The sequence below is a fragment of the Monodon monoceros genome, unplaced genomic scaffold (genome assembly GCF_005190385.1).
Source record: "Monodon monoceros isolate NGI ecotype Baffin Bay Population unplaced genomic scaffold, NGI_Narwhal_1 Super_Scaffold_12, whole genome shotgun sequence".
Taxonomy (NCBI): Eukaryota; Metazoa; Chordata; class Mammalia; order Artiodactyla; family Monodontidae; genus Monodon; species Monodon monoceros.
The window spans coordinates 115,415,842-115,428,714 of NW_021703768.1; the positions used below are offsets into that span (position 1 = coordinate 115,415,842).

The 12,873-nt window shown below is 41.4% G+C and overlaps 1 protein-coding gene across 6 annotated transcripts in view; it reads right to left on the reverse strand.

Annotated features, from left to right (window-relative positions):
• Positions 1-10,795, reverse strand: part of FAM13B (family with sequence similarity 13 member B) — an 86,670-nt gene extending 75,875 nt beyond the window's left edge. For all 6 annotated transcript variants that reach the window (XM_029216973.1, XM_029216972.1, XM_029216970.1 and 3 more), the window contains exon 1: positions 10,493-10,795. The gene's annotated coding sequence lies outside the window, so the exon portion shown is untranslated. The remainder of the gene's footprint in view (positions 1-10,492) is intronic.
• Positions 10,796-12,873: the final 2,078 nt, after the last annotated feature.

Below are 12,873 nucleotides of genomic sequence, written 5' to 3' on the forward strand. Positions count from 1 at the left end.
AACAAAGAAAGCGCTATCACTAGTATAAAAAGAGGGAAAAGCCAAGAGGGAGCTGAGTCTCAATAAAGATGGTAAACTTTAGGAACAGAGATAATGTACCCCTGCTCCATACATTCATCTTTTCATTAATAAGCTCTAAGCAATTTATCAAACAAAGGAAAAGGCACTTCTTTCATTCTGACTGAACAAGGATGGTAATACAAAATTTGCCAGTATGCTAAATCTGTGGTTCCCTCCTGGCCTGAGAAACTGACAAGGCATCAATCTGTCTGAATCCTTAACAGTACCAAGCAAACAGAAAAGTTAAACAAACATCTCAACAGCATATAAACTTATCTGTCAAATGCCCATAGATGCTACTATGATCAGGAAAATACCAAGTCATTTACATCTACTATTAAATTCATTTGAAAAAGAATAGATACAAGTATATGTATAAGTGAATCACTTTGCTCTACACCTGAAACTAACACAACAGTGTTAAACAACTATACTGCAACATAAAATTAAAAGTTAAAAAATAAATTCGTATTGACTTTGGCCTTAAGTAATTTATCAAAATATATATAACTAAAAGAGAATTCAGGACTAGAAAGTTTGCTTGCTTGCTTATTTATTTATATATGTATGTATGTATGTATTTATGGCGGCGTTGGTATTTATTTATGTATGTATGTATTTATGGCTACGTTGGTATGTATGTATGTACGTATGTGTGTATGTATTTATGGCTGCGTTTGGTCTTCATTGCTGCGCACAGGCCCTCTCTAGTTGCAGTGAGCGGGGGCCACTCTTCGTTGCAGTGCGCGGGCTTCTCCTTGCGGTGGTTTCTCTTGCTATGGAGCACAGGCTCTAGGGCATGCAGGCTTCAGTAGTTGTGGCATGCGGGCTCACCAGTTGTGGCCCGCGGGCTCTAGAGTGCAGGCTCAGTAGTTGCAGCGCACAGGCTTAACTGCTCCACGGCATGTGGGATGCTCCCAGACCAGGGCTCGAACCTGTATCCCCTGCACTGGCAGATGGATTCTTAACCACTGCGCCACCAGGGAGGTCCCAGGACTAGAAAGTTTTTAAAGCAAGCTCTAATACTCAAAAGTTGAGGAATTTCTTTGCCTTAAAAAACAAAAAAAAGATTATAAAGTATTTATCACAACAATTATTACCCCTGTGCCTGAGGATTTGTTCATCTGTGCGCACTTTAACATACTTCTTGAGGGACCAATCCTCCTCCATGGTGATTCCACAAAACTACAGTGAGCAATGAATCAAGTATATTTTGTATAACTACACTCCCCAAATCATGGTACTAGATACAGCACATATATTTTGCAAATTGCAACTCACTAAACAAAACATTTCACCTTGAGACAGCTCACTTATCCCTCTTTTATGCAAAGTATTCAGGCAAGGGTTTCATGGCCACAGTCAATTATTTTATAAACTCCCATGATTTCAAGCTTTCAAAGCAAAACAAAAGTAATAAAGCCAAAGAGAGATAAAATCCCCTGTAACTAAGTCCCTTTATCTATTCTCCTCACTGATATCCTCATCAAATCTAACCTGAATTCCCCTGCACAAAATTCCTCAACTGTTTTCCAATGCCTAGAGCCCTGGGCTCTAAATTTTTTGAACAGGAAAAAGATTATGCGCATACCTGTCATATATGTATGTGTATATCTAAAGCAGAATAGCGAATACCCTAGTATATTATGCACATAATAAACATACAGAAAAATAACATTTTAACAAATCCCTGGCAGTCCTGGCAGTGATTAGGGCTCCACTGCAAGGGGCACGGGTTGGATCCCTGGTTGGAGAACTAAGATCCCACATGCCTCATGGCGTGGCAAAAGAAAAAAAAATCGAACATTAAAAATAAACAGAAACAGGGCTTCCCTGGTGGCACAACGGTTAAGAATCCGCCTGCCAATGCAAGTGACACAGGTTCGAGCCCTGGTCCGGGAAGATCTCACATGCCACGGAGCAACTAAGCCCATGCGCCACAACTACTGAGCCTGTGCTCTAGAGCCCGTAAGCCACAACTACTGAAGCCTAGAGCCCGTGCTCCGCAACAAGAGAAGCCACTGCAATGAGAAGCCCGCACAGCGCAACGAAGAGTAGCCCCCACTCGCCAGAACTAGAGAAAGCCCACGTGCAGCAACAAAGACCCAACTCAGCCAAAAATATATAAATAAATAAATTTATTTTAAAAATAAATAAAATAAAAAATAAGTAGAAACATAAATTTTATTCCTCCACCTACACACACATTTTTATAGGTCATCCTGCCCATTCAAAGTGCCAGCACCTCACTTTTGAGACCAGTGACCTACAGCACTGGTTTCCTAACTTCATCTGGGGATGGGGAAAGTTTTGTTCAATATACAGATATTCAATATACAGCCACAACCTCAATCTAGCATCCATGAGAGCCTGGCCTGGGCTCTCTGTATGTTTAATAAGCTCTTTGGGTGATTACAATACATACAAAGTTTTAAGAACCTCTGACGTACACAGTAAACTGCAAACTCTATTACGTGGTGTACAAGTACTTCACCTACCAGTAAAATCTTCTTCCCTGCCACTCCTACACCTCACTCTACTCTCCAACAATACTTAACTACTTGAAATTCACAATCCACATCTCCCAAGCTGTGCACATTGTTTTCTGTCTTGGAGCCCTAACTCAACACCATGTCCAATTCCATCTTGTTCACCAAACTTCCATCCACCATCAAGTCTCAACTCCAGCTTCCTCTGTCAAACCTTCCCTGACTTCCTGAAGCAGACAGTTCTCCTTCCTTTTGCTCCTAAGTTATCTCTTACCTTTTTAGCAAACATCCCATAGAATCTAAAAATGTCTTTTTCAAAAGAGAGGATCCTTGTAGGTAGGAACCCTGTCATTTCATCTTTGTAACACCTCTGTATCATCTTTGTATTGCCTCATACAATCCCTAACACATAATTTAATGTTTAAAATGTATGTTGAGGGACTTCCCTGGTGGCACAGTGGTTAAGACACTGTGCTCCCAATGCAGGCGATCTGGGTTAGATCCCACATGCATGCCGCAACTAAGGAGCCCAGCTGTCGCAACAAAGACCCGACGCAACAAAATAAATAAATAAAATAAAATATATGTTGATTAAAGACATAAATAAGAAGCAAATAACACTGACTATTCAAATTTAAGAAGATTAACAAGAGGAGAACACATCCTTAAGTGATTAAAAACTAAATAAATACACTTCTATATATACATGGTACATATATACACTACCAAATGTAAAATAGCTAGCTAATGGGAAGCAGCCGCATAGCACAGGGAGATCAGCTCCGTGCTTTGTGACCACCTAGAGGGGTGGGATAGGGAGGGTGGGAGGGAGATGCAAGAGGGAGGGGATATGGGGATATATGTATATGTATAGCAGATTCACTTTGTTACACAGCAGAAACTAACACAACATTGTAAAACAATTATACTCCAATAAAGATGTTTAAAAAAAACAAAAAACATCAAAAGTGGCTGCCATATCTACTCCCAGCAATAACCAAAGATAATCAAATCAAGAAAGGAAAGCACTTTATAACAACTTTATTTATTTATTTATTTTTGGCTGCATTGGGTCTTCGTTGCTGCACGCATGCTTTCTCTGGTTGCTTCAAGCTGGGGCTACTCTTCATTGCAGTGCACAGGCTTCTCATTGAAGTGGCTTCTCTTGTTGCGGAGCACAGTCTCTAGGCACGCGGGCTTCAGTAGTTGCAGCACGTGGGCTCAGTAGTTGTGTCTCGCAGGCTCTAGGGCACAGGCTCAGTAGTTGTGGCGCACAGGCTTAGTTGCTCTGCGGCATGTGGGATCTTCCCGGACCAGAGCTCGAACCCATGTCCCCTGCATTAGCAGGTGGCAGATTCTTAACCACTGCGCCACCAGGGAAGCCCCTATAACAACTTTAAATGGAGTATAATCTATAAAAATATTGAAACACTATGTTGTACATCTGGAATGTATAATAATAATAATATTATAAATAATATTAAAAACAAATCATATTGTAAATCAACGATAATTTTTAAAAAATTATGGAAAGGAACTATGATTTATGGAATACCTGTAAGTACTTCACAAGTTATTTCTCATACCTACAAGAATGCTATGAGGCAGGCACTATTCCCGTTTTACATGTACTGTGAGCCTCAAGTCACTGAGCTAAACTTCAATATTTGTAAATGCTGCTGGATCTAACTGCAAATCTTTCTAATGACAGTAACTTAAGTCTTAAGAAACCAGAACAATAAAAAGCAGTATTACAAAGGCAAAAAGAACTCCTCTCACATTTACTTGTAAATCAGCCACAATTCTGATTCAAATAGCCAAGGAGGGCTTCCCTGGTGGCGCAGTGGTTGAGAGTCCATCTGCCGATGCAGGGGACACGGGTTCGTGCCCCAGTCCGGGAAGATCCCACATGCCACGGAGGGGCTAGGCCCATGAGCCATGGCCGCTGAGCCTGCGCGTCCGGAGCCTGTGCTCCGCAACGGAAGAAGCCACAACAGTGAGAGGCCCGCATACTGCAAAAAAAAAAAAAAAAAAGCCAAGGAAACCATAATGTACCTAAAGTTAGTCTCCAAGGTAGATAAACTTCCCCAAAGGATGAAGGATGACCTTTTGAGATATTCATCGGTCAGATGTAGAGTTTTAGAAGGTTCACATATCAGTGCATGAAAAACAGGTAAGAGTGGTAGAGGGATGTTTAATCTAACTCATGAAAGTATAAGAAAAGGTGACACTTTAAATGCTGTCTCCTGATGAAAGGGTAAGCTTGTAATGTGCTGGAGCAAGCTGGCTCCCAACAGGTTCCTTTACCCCACATTCACTCCAAGGTCACTGGTCACTACTCTAGCATGATCTTCTATTAAGTCAAAGTGAGTTATGTGTTAAATTAGCTCTTCCCACTAAGTACCAACACAATGACTGCCCCCCCCAAAAAAACCAGCTCCACAATTTAGAGGGCAACACAAAATACCTGAGAAAGCATATATACGTAAAGAGAGCACATATTCCAGTCAATTATATGCATGCATATAATCTCAATTTTGTGTATATTTTAGTGTATATTTAGTTGACTCTTCAAGACTCCTCTATTCTGGTAACTTTTCACCTTTCATGTTTCTCCATTGAAAACGTGCTCACCTAGGGCCTACTAATGAGTACAGTCTTAAGAAGACTAGCATATCATTTCTTATTGTTCTTTAATACAAAACTACAATACACTTTTTTTTTTTCTTTTTTCTTTTTACCATTGGAGGTAATTCCACAACTTGTTCTAGTCAAATGGGTCCCTTGAGAGAACAACATTCTCTTTTTGCACTGACTGTGTAAAAACTGCGCTGGGGGGAAAAAAAGGAACCTGGGAAATGAACAAAAAAGCACTGACTATACTTATTTTTTGTATCTGTCTTTTCCACTTGATTATAAACTTTGAGAGCAAAAAATATGATTTCATCTTTATTTCCTGGGTTGAGAACACTACACAACAGCAGAACTCCAGTATCTGAAATGATGCTATCATTTCTGGTATACTTTCCAGTTCACTATCCAACTGAATCCTCACAACCATCCCCTGTGAGATAAGCATGGCAGATTATCACTTTTTCTCAGAAAAGAAACAAAAAAAATCTCAGAGAGCTGAAGAAACTGGTTTAAAGTCACTTAACTAGTGAGTAGGTCAATAAACTAGTGAGTAGAACTCTAAGTCTGCTGCCCTTTAGGCTGATGCTCTTTCAGGCAACAATGACTACAACCAAAACTGAAAATATTGTTTGAAATTTCACTGAAATGTATGAAACGATACTTCGTAAAGGTGATTCATAAAACACTTAAATATTCTGTACTTGCTAATCAAAAATCATTATTCAAACACTAGAATACTCCTTAACATAAAAAATATATATCTTTTGAAATCATTAGTTTCAAAAGTGATTCTATAATGAACCACTATATGGTCTGCTTTTCCTATAAAAATTCTCTCACCTTATCTGATCCTAAATTTGAGCTCTTTCACCTTTCCAAATTTTTAATCCACTATGACTGGTGTCCAAAAAGAACCTCCTCCCACCCTTCCCCCTAAATATTAAGCACCTACTATGTCAATCAACAAGTGTTTTTCAGTTTTATTTTTACTTTTAAATTACATGGGAAGCAGCTTGATACATAAAAGCAAAAATACATATTTTAAGAATAAGTAAACAACTCAAGTTTTTCTATTTTTCTATTCCAGAAAAGGGCAATAGAAACCAGACAGACATCTCTCTGAAAACTGTTTAAAACCAAAAATATAAGAATCATTATACATCATATACAAAAGAAAAAGAAAATATACACTAAAACTAGGTAAAAACCTGTCTGAAAAGATTCAGGGTATTTCCTTCTCTAGTAGAAATCCAATAAATTTCATTAAATTATCTTGTCAAGCCACTGCATCTTCCTCAACCTAAGACTTTTATACATGCTGGTTCATCTGCCTCAAACACTCTCCCCCTCACTTCCTCCTACTCATCTTCCGCTCTTACTTAAGTCCCATTCTTGGAGGGGCCTTCTCCAACCCATCCAACCTAATGATATCCCCTGTCAATTTTTCTTAGGACATGTTATTCCTTGGCTCCAAAACATTCATCACAAGTTTAATTATATAGTCCTTTCTGTGTTTGTTTAAAGTTTCTTTCTCCCAACAGAGTATAAGTTCCTTAAAGTCCACTAGTGGGTTTTGTTTTTTTTTTAAAGCAGCTTTATTAAGGTATAATTTACATATCATAAAATTCACTCTTTTCAAGTGTATAATTTAATGTCTAGTAAATCTACAGTTATGAAACCATCACCAAGTAACTGCTTGGGTTTTGCTCCTTCATGTATCTCTGACATTTAGAAGGAGAAAAATATCCAGTGAATGAATAAATAAATCTGATAATGAGTTACTCTTAATGCCATTACCATTAATATCTCATGTGAGTATGATGTGGTGCATTAAACCTGCCTTTATTACATTCCATTCCAAAAATCCTTCATTATTTCCATGTCCAATCAAATTGGCTCTTCTATAAGGCCCCAAAGTGAACCTCCTCACATATTGGCCTTCTGCGCCACTTGGAGAACACTGATTCAGGTCAAGTTCATGTGTACATACTACACTTCCTTTTTCTCCATCCAGTAATCCCCTCCTCTGCTCCTAGCCATGTTAACAAAATACTTTATAAACAAAGGAAAGTTCAGGAGCATTAATCTTACTCATTGGTGAGGATAGGATCTTCATTTAATGCGTGCCCCTTTGTAATGCTGAGGTTATGGAAATAAGTTCTCGGTATTGATATATACCTAATTGAGAGCTTAATACAGTGTGACTTACTAAATAATTGGAAACCTTTTTCAGATGTAAAATCTCTGTTGTTTACCTATGTGTAAAACAGAAAATTTCAATTTCTATCTATTTATTTGTTTATTTATTTATTTTAATTTTTTTAGCGCACTGCGTGGCATGCAGGTAGTTCCCAACCAGGGATCGAACCCATACCCCCTGTAATGGAAGTGCGGAGCCCTAACCGCTGAACTGCCAGGGAATTTACCCCAATTTCTATTTTTTAAATTTCAGTATTGCATTCATTTTAAGAACCAATAAGGTTTTCAGATAAAAGATTTAATGCACATACAAAATAACTTTTTAAAGTAACTTTTTTTTGAAAGTAACTCAACAACAAAGAAACAAAAACCAATTTAAAAACTGAGCAAAGGGCTTAAACAGACATTTCTCCAAAGAAGATACACAAATGAAAGATGTGCAGCATCACTCTTAGGGACATGCAAATCAAAACCACAATGAGATATCTGTTCACCCCCATTAGGATGCCTATTATCAAACAAACCAACAAACAAAGGGAAGTAACAATTGTTGGGGAGATGTAGAGAAACTGGAACCCTTGTGCATTGCTAATGGAAATGTAAAATGGTGCAGCAGACCTGGAAAACAGTTTAGATGTTCCTCAAAAAGTTAAACACAGAATTACCGGCAATTCCACTCCTAGGTATGTACCCAAAAGAATCGAAAGCAAGGACTCAAACAGATACCTGTACACCAAAGTTCATAGCAGCATTATTCACAAAAGCCAAAATGTGGAAACATCCAAATATCCATCAAGAGATGAACAGATAAACTAAATGTTGTATATACACACAATGGAATACATTATTCAATCTTAAAAAGGAAGGAAATTCTGATACACGCTACAATATGAATGAACCCTGAAAATGAACTAAATGAAATATGCCAAACACAAAAGGACAAATGCTATATGATTCCACCTATATGAGGTACCTAGAATAGGCAAATTATAGAGACAGAAAGTAGAATAGAGGTTACCACGTGCTAGGAGGAAGAGGGAATGGGGAATTGCCGTCTATGAGTTTCTGTTTGGGATGATGAAAAAGTTCTGGAAATGGACAGTGGCAACGGTTGCACAACACGGTGAATGTACTTAATGCCACTGAACTGTACACTTAAAAATGGTTAAAATTGTAAATTTTATGTTATGTATATTTATCACAATTTTTTTCAAAGTATAGCTACAATTTATCCTATTATGTTTCCCAATACTAAGGTCAGGGTACAACAAAGGGGAGCCATGCACAGACTGAGGTTATTCAGAAATGATAATAACAGTAGCTGTCATTTTATTGATGGGGAAAAACTGACAAGTCACAATATATCCATTTCAGTCATTTTCTCTGTCCTAAAACAATGGCATTCTAATAAAAACACACTTCATACTAATACAAGATATAAAAAAGAGGGAAAATTGCATGCAGTGGGGGAGGAGATATGTGGTAACTCTGTACTTCCTGATGTTTTTGTGAACCTAAAACTTCTCTAAAAATTGCCTAGGGCTTCCTTGGTAGTGCAGTGGTTGAGAGTCCGCCTGCCGATGCGGGGGACACGGGTTCGTGCCCCGGTCCGGGAAGATCCCACATGCCGCAGAGCGGCTAGGCCCGTGAGCCATGGCCTCTGTGCCTGCGCGTCCGGAGCCTGTGCTCCGCAACGGGAGAGGCCACAACAGTGAGAGGCCCGTGAACGGCAAAAAATAAAAATTTTTTAAAATTGCCTATTAATTTTTTAAATAAATACAAATTTTAAAGATAGAGAAAATAACAGAATTCTATACACTCATATTAATAAATAAAACACTACATATACAGTTAAAAACACATACACAATGTAACATTTACTTCACCTAAGGAAGAATTTTGTAACACTGATAAGCCTTTCTACATCTTTCCAAGCATTTAAGATGTGTTCCAGATCCCTAACTGGTAACACAATTAAATTATTTAAAATACTGCCCAAATTTTAAAAGCAGCAGAGATTAAGAAAGTAAGAAGGAGCTCCCGATAGATATACAAATAATAACCAGTTCATTCAATTCCATTCAGCTAGTACGCACTTACTAAATGCAGTACCTGAGAGACACCCAGGCCAACAAGTATTGCATGCAAGGTTACAAAAAGGAAAGTTGAAGACACAGCCTCACATTAACCCAGAAAGTCAATAATTCAAAACCATCCTTTAATGTCCACTTTTAAAAGTAAGTGCATCTCAGCTACTTAATGTTCATAATCTGCATTACTGTGGTTCCGGTTGCCATTTTTAGATTATCATCAACTTGAAAATAAGGTAAGTGCCCAATCTTAGGTACTTTTTTCATTGATTAGACGGCATAATGGGGAGCCGAACGAAATGCCTTTCTAAAAGTCAGTTTGATTTTTAATTGATTTTTTAATTAAAGTTTACCAATTTCCCACTGGGCAAGTGTGCCAACTGATTCAATTTCCTAATACCTTATCTCGGAAACCAGGCGCCTCATCTGAAACAGCGCTGTACCCTCTCTAGCCTGGCCTATGCAGAATGCATTCTAGACAAGTCCCCAGTGCACCAACAGCCCAATTTTGGCTATATTCTCTGAACGATCTAAGGAAGTCAGCAACCACTCATCTCACGTGATCTTAAAAAGAGGCGCAGTTGAGCCCAGATTAAACCACACTTTTTTTTTTCTGCATCAACTTCACTGCCCAGCTTTGAGGAAAAGGGCAGGGAGGCGGCGCAGGTCCGGTGTGCAGGGGAGGCTGGTAAACAAGGGTGGGGAGCTGTGCTTTCTACTTTGGGGGAGCTAGGTGAGAAGGCACACCCGCTCACGCGCACTGCAGCGGCTGAAAAAATCGAAGACTGCCACACCCCCTGGCTGCCAGGGGCACATCTTCACCTTCTCTTGCTCTAGGAGAAAGGGGGCCCTCTCTATGGAATGCCGCATCTACAACGGCACTGCCTGGGATCCCCCGCACCCCGAGGTGCAAAGCCCTTGAAGCCGGCGCGGGTGGGACACGGAGCTGGGGGGAGGCAGAAGGGGGAGGGCCGCGGCTACAGGGACCAGCGCATGCGCAGTACCCGCCCGTTCACCTACCGTTGGAACCTCGATGCCCAGTTCCCCGGCCGCGGCCGCTTCTCCAGAACCCGCGGCAACTGAAAGAGGGCGAGAACTGAGGCCCCAAGTGGCTCCGCGGCCAGCGAGCTTCTTCTTGTGGCCGCCACTGGCGGGAGGCTGAAGCGACGACTGTGGCGCAGGGCCAGCCCGTTAGGCGACCCCCGGATGCCCCCGGCGGTGGCGGCGGCAGAGACGCGGAGGATGGGGCGGGAGCAGAGACGGAGGCTGTAGCTGAGGCGCAGAGCCTCCTTAACGGGGAGCGAGAGGAGAGCGGAGGGCGGAGGGCGGAGGGCGGAGGGCGGAGGGCTGGCAGGGGCTGGGCCGGACGTGACGTACGTGGGAGGGGAGGGGCGGGCCCGCGGGCGGGGACGGGGCGAGCGCGTAGCTAGGGCGGGCCTCCCCCAAAGCCCCGCGGCCGCAGCCCTGGAGTCCGTGGGCTTTAGAGACGCCGGGCTTCTCCCACCCCAAATTTGGTTCCCTGAGTTAGGATGTGAGAAGCAGGGCGCGGGCCTGAGGGAGGTGTCTGGGGGTCCTCAGTCTGGGGATGTTGAAAAGAAGATAGAGGAAAGTGGGGAGAGGACGTAGGTGTCATGAAGGTCAAATCCGGCAGCCCGAGGTCACTCCTGGTCTCTGCGGAGGGAGCATGCCCACCTGCAGGATGCCAGAAAAACCCGGGTGCCGTTATCTAGGTGAGGAGCCCGAGATCTTAACAGAAACCTCCGGGCAGACTGAAGCGGTGAGTCACGTTCCCATTCTCAGCGACGGAGGTTAGATGGGGGACCCTGTCCGCCCCCACCCTTCCACTTCACCTAAGGACAAGACCTAGACTCTAGAGAGAACATAGATGCCTCTGGTGCCGAAAGCATCTGGGAAAATGTAAGTCAACGGGCTATATGCTTACAGAGCTTCCTATACAAAACCAGAATTTCAGAGGCAGAGCTGAAAGGCAGAAAGAATGAGGAGCTCTCTGAGCCTGGGGTGTCTGTACTTGCTTGCATAGCCACCCAGACCGACCGTGCAGCTCCCACGCGTTCACAAAGGTATGAATATTCATACAATCTCGTTTTTTGCTTTAGTTTGTTAAGGGCTTTGAGATCTTCCATTGAGTAAAACGCAGTGTTCTGCCTTTAGACTCCTTGATGGAGGGTAGATAGATCCACACCTGCACAAAGAACTCTGGGTGTCTGTAAAAATATAAACTACCACAGTTCAGTTGTCCCCTACCTGCCTGAGCTGGAAGTCAGAAACCCGGAAAATGTAAGACAAGAACCCTCATAGAACTTGGGATAAAACTTACCCCCCCCCAAAAAAAAGAAAGAAAGAAAAGAAAAGAAAAGTCACCTTATGAGATGATCTGTAAATGTGTTACAGAGGTCAGGGTGGCTCCCAAATTTCATCAGAGAGAGTAAAATAAATCATCTGTAACTTAAGTATCACATGCCCAGTTGATGCTGTCATAAGAGACGGATGGGGTCCATTAAGAGTCTAGAACCAGCAGAATCTGAATAAGAATGTACTGTGGGCTCGCATTCTGTCTAGGAGAGGGGCTACTGATTCTAATGACCGGGACCAATACCCATCCATTATCAGAACAGTTTAAAAAAACTTAGTTCAGATTCAGTCCCTCACTCAACAAATACTTATTGAACGCTTACCATGTTCTAGTCTCTTAGGACATATCAGCAAATAAGATCCCTGTCAGTGAGTTTATATCCTAGTAAACTTAAATTCTAGATATCATTTAAGAACATACAAAGACCCATGCTCTGATTCCACACTTATCACGTAGTCTTCCCATCGCTCAAGGGCTCTCAATTAAATCAACACACGCAGTAAGAAGCAATTGTCCAAAGCACATGACTGGTACCAGTTATACTAGCAATACAGTTTTTCTCACATTCACATCATGGTTCATAAATCAGCTTCTGTTCATTGGGTTGAATTATAAAGTTGTTTTACCCAAATTAAATTCTCAGAGCCTGATTAAGCCTGAATAAAGTGAAATGTAAGTGTCTGAATCTGCCAAACTGAGGACCAGACAGACTCTGGTTTCAAAGCAGCCCAATCAAGACGCAACCTATGCATTTAGCCTTGCACCTCTCTTTAAACGTCTTAAATAGAAGCTTTACCTGTGATTCCATGCTTGAAGAACAGGGGCAACATGTCACTTCTAAAGCTTAATCATAAGCGAGTAAAAATATCATGAAAGGAAATCATTAGAGTAAAAACCCTTGTGAACCTGCCCTGCCTATGCAACACAGGCTCTTGCTGACATAACTGACAGTAATAGTTACATTACTCTGAGTATGAAACCCAAGACTGTAAGCACCCAGACGACAGAGACTCCCTTGCATTTATGT